This window comes from Acanthopagrus latus, chromosome 5 (genome assembly GCF_904848185.1).
Source record: "Acanthopagrus latus isolate v.2019 chromosome 5, fAcaLat1.1, whole genome shotgun sequence".
In the NCBI taxonomy this organism is placed as follows: domain Eukaryota; kingdom Metazoa; phylum Chordata; class Actinopteri; order Spariformes; family Sparidae; genus Acanthopagrus; species Acanthopagrus latus.
This window is the reverse complement of record NC_051043.1, coordinates 26310297-26325489: the sequence shown is the minus strand read 5'-3', so window position 1 is coordinate 26325489 and position 15193 is coordinate 26310297. Positions and strand designations below refer to the sequence as shown.

The window sequence follows — 15193 nt, the reverse complement described above, 5'->3', positions numbered from 1 at the left end:
TGCTTCCAGATGAAGTTTGTTGCAGTTTGTTTGTGGTGTGAAAGCAGGCGGACCAACACAGGATTTTATGATGGTGGATTTGTGAATTTTGCACAATTTCAAAAGCTTAAAAATTACTGATAAATCCACCTGCTGATTGTCTGATCTTAATCCATCTGTAGCAGAGGCTGCATATTCATGTGGAATCATGTCATGGTGAAAGGTGTTCACATCACGGTGGGTATTTTTGTTGATTAATAGATTAAAAGTTGTCCACTGTGCTGTATTCTACTTTAGTATACTTTGTCAGCTCATTAAAGTCCATTAAAATGTGTATAACAGCAGTCCCACAGTAATGAGGCCTGAATCATGACTGAACAAGATGCTTCCTATTCATCCTGTCTTGACCTGTTGTGTTATTATTCATAACATGCATTTGATTTACTGTATAAGCTGCTGTGGAGTTTGATTTCACTTGAACTGTCGGTCAACGTGTTGCCTGTCAGTCTGTGTGACTTCATGTTTACTCCTCATCAGTGTGAACAGGAACCTGACCAAAACTAAATTCAATAAAGTATAATTGTTTTTCTCAGATGGACTGAATTAACCAAACTACAGGTGTTAATGATCCTAAGATGTAGTTCTAAACTATTTCTGCACTTCTATCAGTGTTTCTTTCATTTGTCTTTAAGAAAGCCAGAAAATCACCAACTAACCGGTGACAGCACTCTGCAGATGCATAATCATGGCGTATTGTGAATGACTGCCATCACATGAGCCTAACCGTTTCAAACATTCTGGGTTAGTAGAGTGTTAAATACAGTAAATATTGGGCCTGACAGTTTTGGCAGACGTATTCAGCTGAGCAGTCAGCTGAGTGGTTTGGCAGTCAGTTTAGGTAATCAGGGCACAGCACACATAGTTTGTGACTGTAATGTGGCTCTGCTGCTGATACTAAGAGATTTAAAGCACTGAACACTATCTGATTACATTCATGAGTAATGAATAACTCTTAGCTTCCGGACAGGAGTCTGATTCACATATGACTTAACACAGTCTGATTCACATATAACTTGAATAACATGCACACACTGCATGTTTAATTGCTAATGTGGTATGTTTTCTTCTAAATATAACACACTAACTCTTAACCCCACATACAGCATCTGCCTTCTGATATATCAAAAGCCAGTCCCAAACTTAGTCAGCCATCTTTATAAGCCTTTAGAGCCAAAGGTCTATCCCATAATGTGTTATAATGGTGCCCCCGTGTTATCAAGGAATGGCATATATTTCTCCAAAGCAGTGAGGAGTTATGGAAATATATTGCTGTGGGGCATTGTGGTTGTCTCAGCGGTGCCGAGCCCATTTATCATGATACTGTGACACCTGGGGGAAGATACTCTCTGGGAGATTCCAACACAGAGGCTGATGCCAGATTTACACACATACAGTGTGCAAACGCACACACACACACCCACTGATGCACACACGCAAGTGTGTGCACACACGTTTGGGCACAAAGACATGGAGATACAGTCCATACCCAGCTGGTATGTTCAAGTACAGACATACAGTATCACTCACTCATGCACATGATAACACTGGCACAGGCTCAGAAATAATTACAATACTTACACACTGGCACAAGGACAACCCTGTACCTCCGTCCACATACATAAACAATGCTGCAGGTATAGACACATGCTGTATGACACACAAGCTCACAGCTACATTCAAATATGCACATCTGTGCACACGTAGGCAAACCACATACATAGCAGAAGTAACCAGAGCAGCACAATAAGACAGGCGAGGCTAAGGGAAACCCAGAGGGTATGAGAACGACTGAGATATGAGCTTGTTCCATTTCAGTCCACCGACTCAATGACAGATGAGACATTCAGAGTGGAAACAATAGGAAAGAGAGAAGCCGGGTAGAAAAAGAATGGAGAGAATGAAAGAGGAAGCAGCAAAGGAAGAAAAGCAGTAATGGATAGTCTCAAATGTTCATGTAGGTGGCGGCACAAGATAATAAACAATGTTGGCACTTACCATCAGCAGATAACAAAATCAATATACCGTCTCTCTTTTGAGTCTAATCAATAATATTCTGAGTGCCCATTATTAGAGGAAATGATCGTCAATTAGTTTTCCAGGATTTTTGAAATGTCAGCACAATCTCAAATGTGGCCATCGAACATAAGAAATATCATTACAGCGTACTTAACCTTCCAGAGAACTTTGATTAACCAACTTTTTAAAAGAAAACCAATGACATCAACAGTGTAAGTACAGCAAGTAAATGTCCCGATGACTGCAGGACACACACATGTGACGACCGACCAAAGCAACATTTAACAGTATGTATAAAGTATACAGAGACAATTTAGTCAAGGTCATCAAAGGTGCATTTTGAAGCACACACTGACACACACAACCATTCTCTAAATGGAAAACACAAGTTTGGAGCGAGGACCCAGAAAGTTTCTGAGAGCACCAATATTTCCATTAACAAGGATATTTGAGTTTAAAAGTCAAATCCATAATTTCTACCAGCACTTTGGAATTGCTGTTAGAACACACAAATAAAAACCTTTTCATGTTTTTTATCACTGCATCCCAATTCGATCTCAGGAGAGATGCCGCCTGACTGTTTTAAAGTTTTTTATCAGCTGGAGACGACAGAGTGGCTCCAGCAGCATACCGAGACATCATTCCCATCAAAATGATAATTTTCCCTTGAAAATGTTGCCTCTGAGGGAGGCAAGGTTGAGTCAACAAGCAGCTTGTCTGGTTATACATGATAAGACAGGCCTGTGAATGGGTAATGAGAGAAGTTTTACACTCTTGCACTTTGCTCAGGTGATATCAGATTGCTTGGATAGTGTCTGTTGCGGCTAAAATTCTCATTTGACTCGGTTAATCCAGACTCATCCTCGTTCTAAAAGGTTAAAGTAGTGAATGTTCTGCCGAACAGTGTAGTGAATCCACTGTCAATCTCCACCTCATGCTGTGCAGTGTTAGGACCTCTGCTACTATTCATGCTTAAGGAAGTGGATCAACAAAGAACCGGTGGGGGGTTGGGGGGCTCTTTGCCAACAAGATCGCCTGTTATCAAAGTCTGCCCAAAGGGCTGTTGCTTTCCTAGCAGTGTTCATTTTTAAAAGTATGCCTCAAAGTACAGTGTACTTTTGGATAATAGCATTTAGCATTGTCTGTATACCATCTCAACAGAGCTAGGGTTGGTATGTTGTTTTGGAAGCGTTTTGTTATATTTGTAGAAAAGATCTTAACAAACAGACAGCAATCAGTAAATCAAATGCTCCGAGAAAAACAAGAAAGAAAAAAAAATGGCGCCTTTGGCTGTCGCAGGCCTGTAATTAGCCCACACAATCATTTCATTCGGATCGCGCACACTCTGCCTGTGCACTTATATTGCTTCACTGCGTTCACAGTCCCTTAGCCTGTCGCTCTGCAGCTAATCCAGTAGCCCAAAGCACACAAGCCTAGCCAATGAACAAGTGAGCCAAAAAAAAAAAAGCAATGATGAACTCTTTTAGCAGCTGATCCAGTGGCGCAAAGCACACAGCCCCTGAGCCAAGGAACAGAGGCGCTGTGACAGCAGCAGAATCTCTCAGCAGCTAACCCAGTCAGCACGAAGCACGCACCCACTGCAGACAGCGTGAAAATGGTGCCCCTGGTTTCTCCTCCTGATTTTTTAAATTTTTTTTTTAATATGTTATTCCTTTATTAGTTGTGAGTTGTTTGGAGCCTTTAGGTTGCTAAGCTTGCTACTTTCTGCATGTCTGTTTTCATAGTTCGTCGGCACTAAAAGTGTTTAATTTGATTTTCGGGAGTTTCTGTTGGCGTGTGTCACATGTGGAGAGGATATAAATCCCTCTCAAGTGAAAATGACTCAGAAGTGTCTCTTGATGTCTTTGCCCGGAAAAAGAATCATCCGTCAAAAAGAATTACTGATGTATCGAAACTCAATAGAAACTCAAGAAGAAAAGTGTTTTCTGCCAAAGACAATCATTCCAGCGGCTTCCACGAGCCTGACAGGAGAAGGTTTATGTGACTGATAGGCAAGCTACACATATGAGGAATTTACATTCTGCTTTAATGGAGTTTTTTTTTTTTTTTTTTTACTATCTGTCAGTGTGTGGCTTCCGAACAATGATGTGGAGTGAGCAATGAGGGAAAGCAGAGAATTGTTACCTGTTATTGCTCCATGTTCGATTAAATGCATCAGAGAAAATGAACTTGTTCCTGTTAAATTCCATCAGGAGGTACAACACTGCTGCCGGAACGAGCCATTCTGAGCAGACTGAAGCTGCACCTCTGTCAGCCACATTATTTGGTTTGAGAGTAGTCATAATTCAGCCAAAATAGATTGAAAATTTGAGAATTAGTCAGCGTTGTGTGGCCGCTGAACTTGGGCATATATTTTAAGACTGATGCTCGGTCTGTGTTTGTGAAAGCAGCTCTCGACATTTACCTATTTACCATGATGATTACATATACAGTAGGGTAGAATAAAAACAAAACACAGATTTACATTTATTTGTCATTTAACATTCCCACTGTCTTTTCCCATTTTCTTGTCACATAAAACATGGATGTGAGGCAGAAGACTGTGATGGAAAACCACTAAGACATTAAGATTTTCAGCTCAGTTAGCAAAATTCTTCAAGATGTCTCTCTCAGTAGTTAAAGCCCAGTCATATTGCTGAACATCATTCTATTTGAACCTTGAATATTATTTATATATCTTATAAACCAGGCAAGTGAAAGCTTTTGGGGACACATCATGCACACTAGGATTACGAGATGACATCTGAAGGAAATGTGTGATGAGAGAGTCGGTGTTGTGTTTTAAAAGACAAAGAGAAGTGTGACAATCAATTTACATTTTGGTTACGCCGCAGGAATGACAATTCACACTGTCAGGCATCGTAGATGAAATACAAACACATCGAGTTAAGGTCTGTAATTACCGAATTATTATCCAATCATTGCTGTTTTTTTACAGGAATAAACAGCCAATTGAAAAACAAATTTATGAGATTTTCATGCCCGAACTCCCTCAGTGGCGATATGATATTGACTGTGAAACACAATGTTGACACATTGTGTCTAGTGGCTATCAATAACAATTTATCCAGTCAGTATCACTGCGGCATACTTCACAGGTGGCTGCTGTTGTGTTACAAAACACGAGATCTGCAGGAGATTAAAACTGAAAAAAAAATTAACGAAAATGCAGGCGAAGAGAGGAACAAGCTGTGTGACAGAATGAAGAGTACAGGACTCAGCTCAGAGTGTGACCACAATCTTCACTCCCCTTGATCTATTGTTGGCTGACATGCTGCGCTGACCTTTACTTACATTATCTGCCATCATTTCACCATAAACCACAGATTTACGACTTTAGTGAATGCCAGGGCCCTAAAAATCTTGTCTCCTTCTTCTCTTTGTCATCATGTTCTTCTCTCTCTCTCTCTCTCCCTTGTTTCAGGAGGTTTCACCCCCTCTCCTCCCTCGTCATCCCTTCATCTCCCCCACCCCTTCTCTCCTGCTGGCTTGGTGTTTAACAGTGGAGAAGGTCAGAGTCGTTAGTGGCATGGTAATAGACAATGTAAATTAGAAGGCCAGACTTAAAGGAGATTAAAATGTAACTCCATGTCAGGGCATAATGTCTCTTGTCCAGTCAGAGCATGCAGATACACAGCATGTGCATCAATCATGCCAAGGTGCACCAATAATACGTGATAATAATTCAATAAACTAAGAGTTATGATGATGATAATTATAAGAATGTATCACCAATGTACGATTGTGTTTTGCTGCAATGATAACCTGTTGGGTAGTTGATCAACTGAAAATTAACTATTTCCTCATTAAGACATATTTTGACGATTAAATGATTGTTACGGTCATTTTGTTAGCAACACTATGTTGGATCCTGCTTGATGCCTCTTAATGATAAGGAAGATAGTGAACTCTTTTAGGACTTGTATTGCTGAAAAGACAAAAACAGCCATTTGAAGTTATCCTCTTGGGACTTTGGGAGTTGTAATGGGCTGTGTTGTTATAAATGGTATCAGAGTTCGGCGAATCAACGATACCTTCGCCCATCGCCGATGGTTGACGGTCATCAACAACTGAACTCTGACTATTGGAACATTGTGATTATAAAGGCGCCCCAGGGAGTCTCCATTTCCTGTTTATTTGTTCCCTGACACTTGGTTAAATTTATGGCGGCGTTGTTTCTTTTCTATGGGGATTTTTTCAGTGAGTTTCTTTCAACTGTGTCACTGTTCTTCATGTTTTCTTAGCTCATTATCGTCCTTTGTTTCAAACTTTTGAGGCTGAAGCTAAGTTGTGGACGTGTGGTTCGGAGGAGGACCCTTTCAAACCCGGCATGGCGAGACAGTTTTCTCTGCAGAGTGAGGACAGTTGGAGGTTGTTGTCAGAGCGACACTCAGAAGCAGCGGATGTAGTGTTGAAGGGACAAACTGCCTCAAACTCAGAAGCATGTATTTCTCCAAATAAGAAAATAGCACTTTTTCCACACAGTCTTTTTTTGTTATCCTCCAGTCTTTGATACTGTATAATGATGGTATCTATTATTATATATTATCTTATGGCACACTCACAGTCAGCCAGGTAGCTCCGTACCATGCCAAAGCATGATTGTCTCTCGTCCCCAGTCCCTCGCTGGCCGACACTGACATTGCTCTGGCCGCGACCGGGCCTGAGCAGGTTACCTAGCGCGGACACAGGACAATGGAGAACAACAGAGAGAGCATGTATTATGTCGTTTTGTTGCAAGGTGGCATAATACACATGATTGACTTCATGTGCTCGTGCATGAGCAACAGTACTGTCCCGGAACACAACTCCTTGAACCGTGCCAGGGCCAAGGAAGTGTGCCGTGTTTGAGCATGGTACAGAGCGCTCACACACAAACAAACTGTGCCCTTATTCAAGATTCCTAAAAGCATTTCATTACTGTACTTCACTGATTTATAAACTATTTGAAACCATATTTCCCAGAGAGGAGGTTGTTGCTTGGTAACCAGCCAGGGATGATAATGTTCATTTGAACTGTCTTTTCTTTTTTAAAGTGTAACTTGAACATAACAGCAGCCAGCACAGCAAATCGCAGGTGTTGTTACTGACAGTGAGTTAAATGCATTATTTAAAAGAATAAATGCAGTGGTAGGCAAACTGTCTCACAAACACTGTGAACTTAGAAAACAGAATAATGACTCCAAGAAGACTTGCCAGACCCCACCATGTTTGCTACATGTTACAGCATTATTATTGCAGTACTTCTGCATATTGTAAGAGGTCATTGTTTGAAATGGATGCATAAGTCATGCTGAACAGAACGCCTTCCCCTCAGCAACGGCTATCAGCATGCTGGTTTTGTTGTTTTTACTTTGACCTGTATGCATGGATGGGTTGAATTAATGTGACTAGGAATAAAGCAAGGTTTTGCTGAGAAAGAGCACACATGATGAGTTTAACTTTACTTGATAAATATGTGTATATACATACAAAGATACTGAATACATTGTTTTCAATGACTTTCAGAGGGCATGGATGTTGTAAAAAAAAAAAAGAACAACCTTTAGCTAATGAGTTAGACTTCTGCAGCTTCCCACTTCATCATTTGGGGAAGAGCTTTTCCGTTTGACTCTGCGGATCAAATTGACCTTCCATAAAACGTTTATGTTTTGGAGGGGAATTTTCATAAAACTTTAAAGGAGACCAATTCAAATGAAAGTGCTGATGCTATTGCTGTCAGTCCTGTTCAGTGTTCATTGAGTGGTGCTGTCTTAATCTGAAGTTGCCTCTCTCACTGAAGAAATGTGTAGGTGGAGGAGCCTCATGGCAAAAACACTTAGAGTTCTTGAGCAGGGCTCAAATAAAGCTTCTGGCCAGGCGAGAGAAGCTTTAAAGGTTAAAAGTATGAGAAAACATTATCAGTGTGGATGAGACTATAAGGCTACGATGACTGTTTCTTTACCATCGCTGTTTCAACTTGTCTGCTGTGTGTGTGTGTCTGCTCCCTGCAGTTAATGTCCTCGGTGAGATTCAAACAAATATCAGCATTGTTTGTAAAGCTCATCAACACTCCGCTCCCTTGTTTGATGGTAATTGACACGTGTTGTTCCTCTGGTCTCCGGTCCGCGACTCCACATGTAACCTTGAATGATGACGGACAAAGACAGAGTGCCGCTACATGCCTATTCACTCAAATCTCTAACATCAGGCAGGCCTCAGCATCCCCAGTTAAACTCATTTAGAGTAATTAGCGCTGATGGAAGGGCAGACAGCGGAGAGGAACAAAACAGCAAATGGTTTCAAGGACATGTAGTGACATTTGCATTCTTTCGCCTTTATGTTTTGTATCTTGAAAAATAGTAATGGGTTTCTGGGAATGCTCGGACTGCTGGGAAGTTTAAACGTTAGTCCTTAATGGATTTTGTGGTCGGAAGGAGGAAAGAGGAGCAAAATGCTACTTTTGTGTGTATGTACAGGCGATGTGTGTATGTCTGCATGTGTTGCCATCTCTATGTCTTACAAGTATTCCCTGCAGACAGAGGTCAGCTATTGAGATTTCCAGGACTTGGACACCGTGGGAAATGTAGTGAACCCTGAGGAATTCAACACATAATAACCACCATCAATCACACATGCTGAACCATCATTGTGCAGCACGTGTGCCCACCACATGCAGGAAATGCATCCGTGTGCACCTTGTACTTAAATGTCTAAAGCATACATGCACAACATGCAGCAAAGAGGAGCGATTATTCAGATGTTTATGAAGGTCAGGTGAAATGTTTTCTGTCTTTCCAGCTAAAGCTCACTTGTGCAGGTGAGAGCAGCTTCACTGAACTCTGGTACACAGGAGCCTGGGACAGCTGGTCTTTACTAAGTAAACCCCACAGCTGGTCGCATTAAGTCAGCTTTCACACTAAATGCCTAATGCTGTACTTTGAGAGTTTCACTGCAGGCTGCAGTCATTTGTTGTCGGGAGCAGCTGTGCATGTACAGTAAACATCCTTCATCTGCTCAGTTATAAAACTGTGTCTAACCTTCAGTGCAACTCAGTCATCTTAACAGGTCATGATAATTTAGAGTCACTTTTAGGCCCTCTAGCTGATTCCTAACATTACGTGGCTGTTTAAGAGTTTAATCATGAAACCCAAACGGTTAGTAACAAAAATACCTTTCAAGTGTAGTTTTTACCTGTGATAGAACCAGTACTTAATTAATTATAAAGAAATCTCACCCTCACCACTTTAATTGCAAACTTTCAAATACGTGGACTGATTGATTGGTAGAGTGGGTTGTTTACCCCGGAGGGTAGTGAACAAGGTCAGTAGGCCAGTGGTTCAATCCCAGCTCCCCTGGCTGCACAGTGAAGTATCTTTGGGCAAAAAATACTGGACCCTAAATTGCCTCTGATGGCTGTTCCATTAGTGTGTGAGTGGATGTGTAAATGGCCGAGTAAAGAAATGTCATGCAGACCTTTGGACATGAAGCGCTGTATCTCTCCTGATTAGCAGGTCGGCACCTTGCATGGCAGCGTCTGCGATCAGTGTATGATGGTGCATGTAAGTGCGTGTATGTTCAAGTGTTGTAAAGCTCTTTGAGTAGTAGCGGACTAGAAAAGCGCTGTATAAAGTAAATGTCCTTCGAAAATGTACACAATTTGCAGCAGTACATTGCTGTGCAGTTCTTATGTCTGTTCGTAATCAAGTTCTCCTAAAGCCTAATAATGACCCATTCATTTGAACACGTCTAGAACATGCAGGTCAGGGAGCCTCGAGGACCAGGATAGAAAAACACTGCCCTAGATGTTTTCTTTCATCGTGTATTGCACAGTTTTGGTTATAAAATACAAACTGAAACAGTCATCCACATAATTTTGAGTGACACCTGTATGTGAGAGCCACTAAAGCACACTTGTTTTGTTAGTATCAAGCCATGTTTTATCTCTTAAGTGGAAGTTTCTGCTTGAGAAGTAAATGGTCCCACATTTAAACATGCGAGTGCAACACACACACACCCACACACGAGCAAACAGACACACACACACACACACCGAGATTAGCATATTAGCATCGTCAATCATACTGCTCGCAGTCATAATAGCATAAATCATCAGCTAAAGATGATTATAATTAAATCTTGTCAAAGACCAATGACAGCCTCTCTCTTTCTAACAGCCTCTCTCTCCCTCCCACCCCTCTCTCTCACTCTGTTTCTCTATGAGGCCCCATCACTTCTTCACCGGATTATCTGTTACTTTGTGAATTAGACGTATTACCCCTTTATTAGCTACAGGGACGGGGCCAGATCTATGGCTTATTAATAAAATACTCGCTTGACATTGATGAATATGTAACATGATGGCCACGTCACAGGAATTAATCTCCATTTCAGGGATTGTCTCTGATTCATTAATCCATCTAATTACGGCAGATTTCAGAAAATATCTTCGTGCTGATCTATCTCATTCTGTTTCTTCTCCCCTCTCTCCCTTTATCTCACTCTGCCTCCCACTCTCCCTCGACTTGCTCTCTCCCTCTCCTCAGACTTATGGATCTCTACATAATAGATGAGTCTGTCTGAGGAGACAGAATAAAGGCTCTTACGGTGTGATGAATTTTGTACATTATCAAATTACATTTCTTATCAATTTGAATGCCCCTTTGCTGCACTTGCAATCAGCCTCAAAGGCCAAAAGACTGAGTGTAAATGTTGGAACACAGATTTACATAGATCCCCCTCTGACAACCAGCCGCGGATTGGGTTGTTTTTGGCGTTTTTTATTGATTGACAGACTAATGAAGAAAAATGGAAAAGCCTTTAAGTTCCCTACAAAATTCTGCATTTGTCTTTATTTATTTATATGCGAGGGTCAGTGCACATTAATCAATTAAGCAACCAAAAGTGCCAATTTTCATCTGCAGCTCTTTCTCAAGAATGTTAAACTGGTCGTGTTGTACCATTAATGAGTACATGCACTTCGACATCCTGAATCATGATTTTTTTCTTGGTTTCATTTGATTTTGTTTCCCAGACGGTCTGTGTCGATGAGTAGCCCTGCTTTGACTTTATGCCCTTTCTCTTTGATAAGTAAAGATTGGTTCCAGCTATCCACGTGTAGTTTTCAAATATAAATTTTCTTTATTTCACTTGAAATAATTATGTGCAGAATTTATATGTAAAATTCATGTAGAAACCTGATATATGACATCTTCAAAGGTTGCCACACACTAAAGGAAATGACAGCTTGCAGTTTGTCTAAGATGTGGCTTTTGGGTTGATAGATGATAGCAAACCAACACAATACAGGATTTATGCCCTGATAGAAATTTCAGACAAGTCGCACCATCATGTTTTCCTATATAGCTTTGTATGTTACAGTTAGGGCTGAAAGTTATTTTCTTGATTTCTCGTATCTTCACAATGTAAATCAACCCCCAGATTTCTACCCAGAAGTTTCAGCTGTTATTCAAGTTCCCTCTTACATGCTGTGCCTGACTGCAGTCCTCTACTGTCACATAAATAAACCTAAACTGGCCGTAAGAAATTCATAAAGTAATATTGCCTTTCATATTTTTGAAAGAAGATAATCTAAAATGTGAGTTAACCCCCAAAATAGGAGGGAAAATGAATCAAATTAGACATTCTGATATGCATCCACTGTAAGCTGGCTTGTCACAACAAACAGGATTGTCCATGGAACAAAGGATCTGCAAGGAAAATCAAGAAGCAGCAATAAATAAAAGATGCTGTGATTTATTATGCATGGTTAAAGTTTTGGGCTATTTCGAGTAAAAGTGTTATTCTTTTGTTTGCAAACTGTCCGCTGTCGGCTATTTTTGTCTGACAACTTTTAGCTCATTGCATTGAGACAAATGAAAACATGGAGGAGTCTGCTTGACCCGTTGTCCTCATGAAAAAATAAGAGTGCCTCTGTTAGGAGGGGATGTTGCAGTGTAGTTAAAACTACTTTCAAGCGAACTCGATTGCCTGAACACCTTGTAAAACTATCTATAATGAATTACAAATGTTTCTGTCAAACACTTATTTTTAGATACATTCTATTTAGGTCTGTTTCATTGCACGTGGTAAAATATGACAAGTGAAGTGATGCAAATGCCGATGAGTCAGAAAGATAAGTAAGGAACACTTCACATCAACTTAGCTGAAGTGGTAAGCCCGCGAGAACTTCATATTTTGACTTTAGGGGCAGAGAGAAATACAACAGATATTTCCCTTGGCAACAGAGATGAATGCCTCCAAGAGCCATTAAATGTCAAACCAAATGTAAAAACAAATCACAGCATGAGACTGGTGATGTGTTTATAGTTTCAAATGGAGTGGAAAAGCTTTTGACACAATAAAAGTGCTATAGCTAAAAACCAATGCAATTTTGGGAAAAGTACTTTTAGTCGCCAGGGTTTCTTGAGGTTGCTGTTCTTCGTTTACATGCCATCGGGTGTTAGACTTCACAACATTCACAGACTTCCTTTTCTATCAGACACACTGTTTGGAAAAAAAAGAACATTGAACAAAGGAAATATTATTCAGAAGAGCTTTTTGTTTAAAGAAATCTTTTTAAGTTAACACTCTGATGTTAATGCCGAGTTTGAGTTTTCAAACCATGAAAAACATTCCACATCCGCTCTTTGATTAAAATGAACTGTCAACTTTTTTGTTTGTGTATATTTATATATTAAAGTTCTATAAATCACAGTGATATCTGGGATGAGTAAAAACATCTGTTAAGTCACAAATTAAAGAAAAATATGTTGATGCATTTCTATCCTGATGACAGGGGTTTCTTCCTGGATGACAGCGCGGGGTCACGGATTGGTTTATAATGAGTATGATAATTATACAAATCATAAGCCATCACCTTTACAGTCACCTGATCTCAACCCAGTTGAACACCTGAGGGAGATTTTGGACCGAGGTGTTAGACAGCACTTTCATCATCAAAACGCCAAATTAGGAAACAGATTTTGGATAACTGGATGACATCATTTCAACTGTGGCGAAACACATTTTGTTTGATTTTGTTGTTGTTTGTTTTGATTGACTGGCTGGTCTAAGCGTGGATCAATGGTGCAAAGAATGGACAGGATAAAAGTGGAAGATAAAGAAGAGAGGAGACGCTGAATTTTAATGAAAGAGAAATTGAGGAACTTTAAAAGTCAAGAAACATAGTCGGCGCTGACAGACTATGTGGTCTGTTTGCTGCTTTTTAGAGTTTATGTGCTGAGAAAGAACTTAAAACAATCACAAAAACAGTACGTCAGTTTTATGCAACTGTGCAAAATTAAAAGATGAACCCTGTGTATTGCAATCATGATAAATAGTTGTAACAGAATCCGATGGCACACCTGGACTTGTCTCACTTGTCTCTGTGCTCAGAGATTACAGTCAGATCGTGAAGATAAGTGCCTGGTTATAACTTGTTCTCCATATAGAGTTTGCTTATTCAAAGATGTGTGAACTACTTGTTGAAAAGTCGTCAGCACTACAGTTCATGCTGGCTGCTGGAGAGGTTTCTGTTCTCCGTATGTTTATGTCTCAGCTCCTCTCCAGTTTGGTGATAGACTTTGGTGCAGCATCATGGAGCTAAATCAGAGATTTCACTGTTTACTAACAGTCTGAACTGCCTCATACACCAGAAACAAGAATTTGGGACATTGGGATGTGGACCAATGTGGGATATTGCAACCTGATGCCTGAACCTGCCAAGAAAATGTAATTTTAGAAAAGGGACTCATCTTCTTCAGGCAGTCGCTCCCGCTGTCAACAAGCGTTTTGATCTTTTTGAGCTACAGTGACTCACATGTCTAATCTCTCGCTGCACTCTCTCCCTGCACAAATAACTTGAGAAAGAACTAACCTCATTTCCACAGAGTGAAATGTGAAATTCATCCTCTGTTGTGCAGTCGTCTTATTTCTAAAAGAAGAAGGTTTAGGATATGGAGGTTAGATGCTGTATTGTAACGTGGATGTATGTATTTGGGTGTGTGTGGTGCAGTGACATGGGAGGAAAACATTGTGTGTGTGTGCTGCTGAAATACTGCATCCTTTGTGTGGTGTTGCTTAATCTAGTTGTGTGTTGAGTAATGTTTGCTCAGTGAACCCAGTCGCTTATACAGCGGTTTTAACCACGTTGTTGTGCTGCTGGCTTGTGACTCTTGATTTGCATTGTTGATACAAGTTTTATGGATATGAAACAAGAAATGATTCTCCGTAATTCTTCTGTTCACGCTGACAGTATGGCGAAGGCTAGCCGCGTTTTCTTCCCAATGTATTAATTCTGTGCAATTTCAACAGTCGCCTCATTGTGATACTACAACTCACATCTTTTATGCACGCTGTGTTCAGTTTACATCTCCACAATTCACTCCTGTCAGATTTTAGTAGCTTTTTAAAAGATGCTGTAATTACAATCATGCCATGAAATGGCGTACAGAGTACTATTGTAGCTTAAGTACTTCTGTGTAATTCTGCTGTTTATAAAACACCCACGCAGTCAAATGTCCCTCCGGCTCTTTGTGACACATCCAAACCACCGACTGTGCCTGTTCTGCATAAACAGTCCGTCACAAAGTCCCACATACTGTACATCACATGTAGTGCCACAGGCTATGAACTTCGAGCTGATGTAAAAATGTGATGGGATACTAATTGGCAAGACCAACCAATCAATAGATGAATAAATAAAAGAAAAGGAAAAACACAGAAGGCTTATATCTTTATTTATTTATTTTTTACAAATGTCAAACACCCAGCTTCATATTGAGGTTCATTGAAACAACAGAACATTGTCATCTCCTTTTATCTACACGTCGACGTGTTCCTGGTCAGGGGGCACCTTGACTGGTAGTTCGCTGCCAGTGGCAAGTGAGTGCAGGATATCAGTGTTGACTGCCACAAGATCAGTGGGTTTCCAAAAATATCTGAACCCATGTTTTGCCCTTAAAACTACTTCTTGTTTTTACCCAATGGGTTTTGAAAGAGGTCTGCTGGCTCAAGCATTATTTTATCAACTATGAATGACTTACAAAATGACTTTTAAATAGTTTGACATAACTCCATGATGAGAAGACAAGTTGTGGATGTGGATGACATGAGACAGTTTGTTTGGATCAGGACA

The 15193-nt window shown here is 40.3% G+C and overlaps 1 protein-coding gene across 9 annotated transcripts in view; it reads left to right on the top strand.

Annotated features, from left to right (window-relative positions):
* Positions 1 to 15193, top strand: part of LOC119019449 (netrin receptor UNC5C-like) — a 371539-nt gene that overhangs the window by 72884 nt on the left and 283462 nt on the right. For 3 of the 9 annotated variants that reach the window (XM_037098029.1, XM_037098022.1, XM_037098030.1), the window contains one exon: positions 5501 to 5587. The exons of the other annotated variants lie outside the window; for them this stretch is intronic. The gene's annotated coding sequence lies outside the window, so the exon portion shown is untranslated. The remainder of the gene's footprint in view (positions 1 to 5500; positions 5588 to 15193) is intronic. 9 annotated transcript variants of the gene reach the window in all.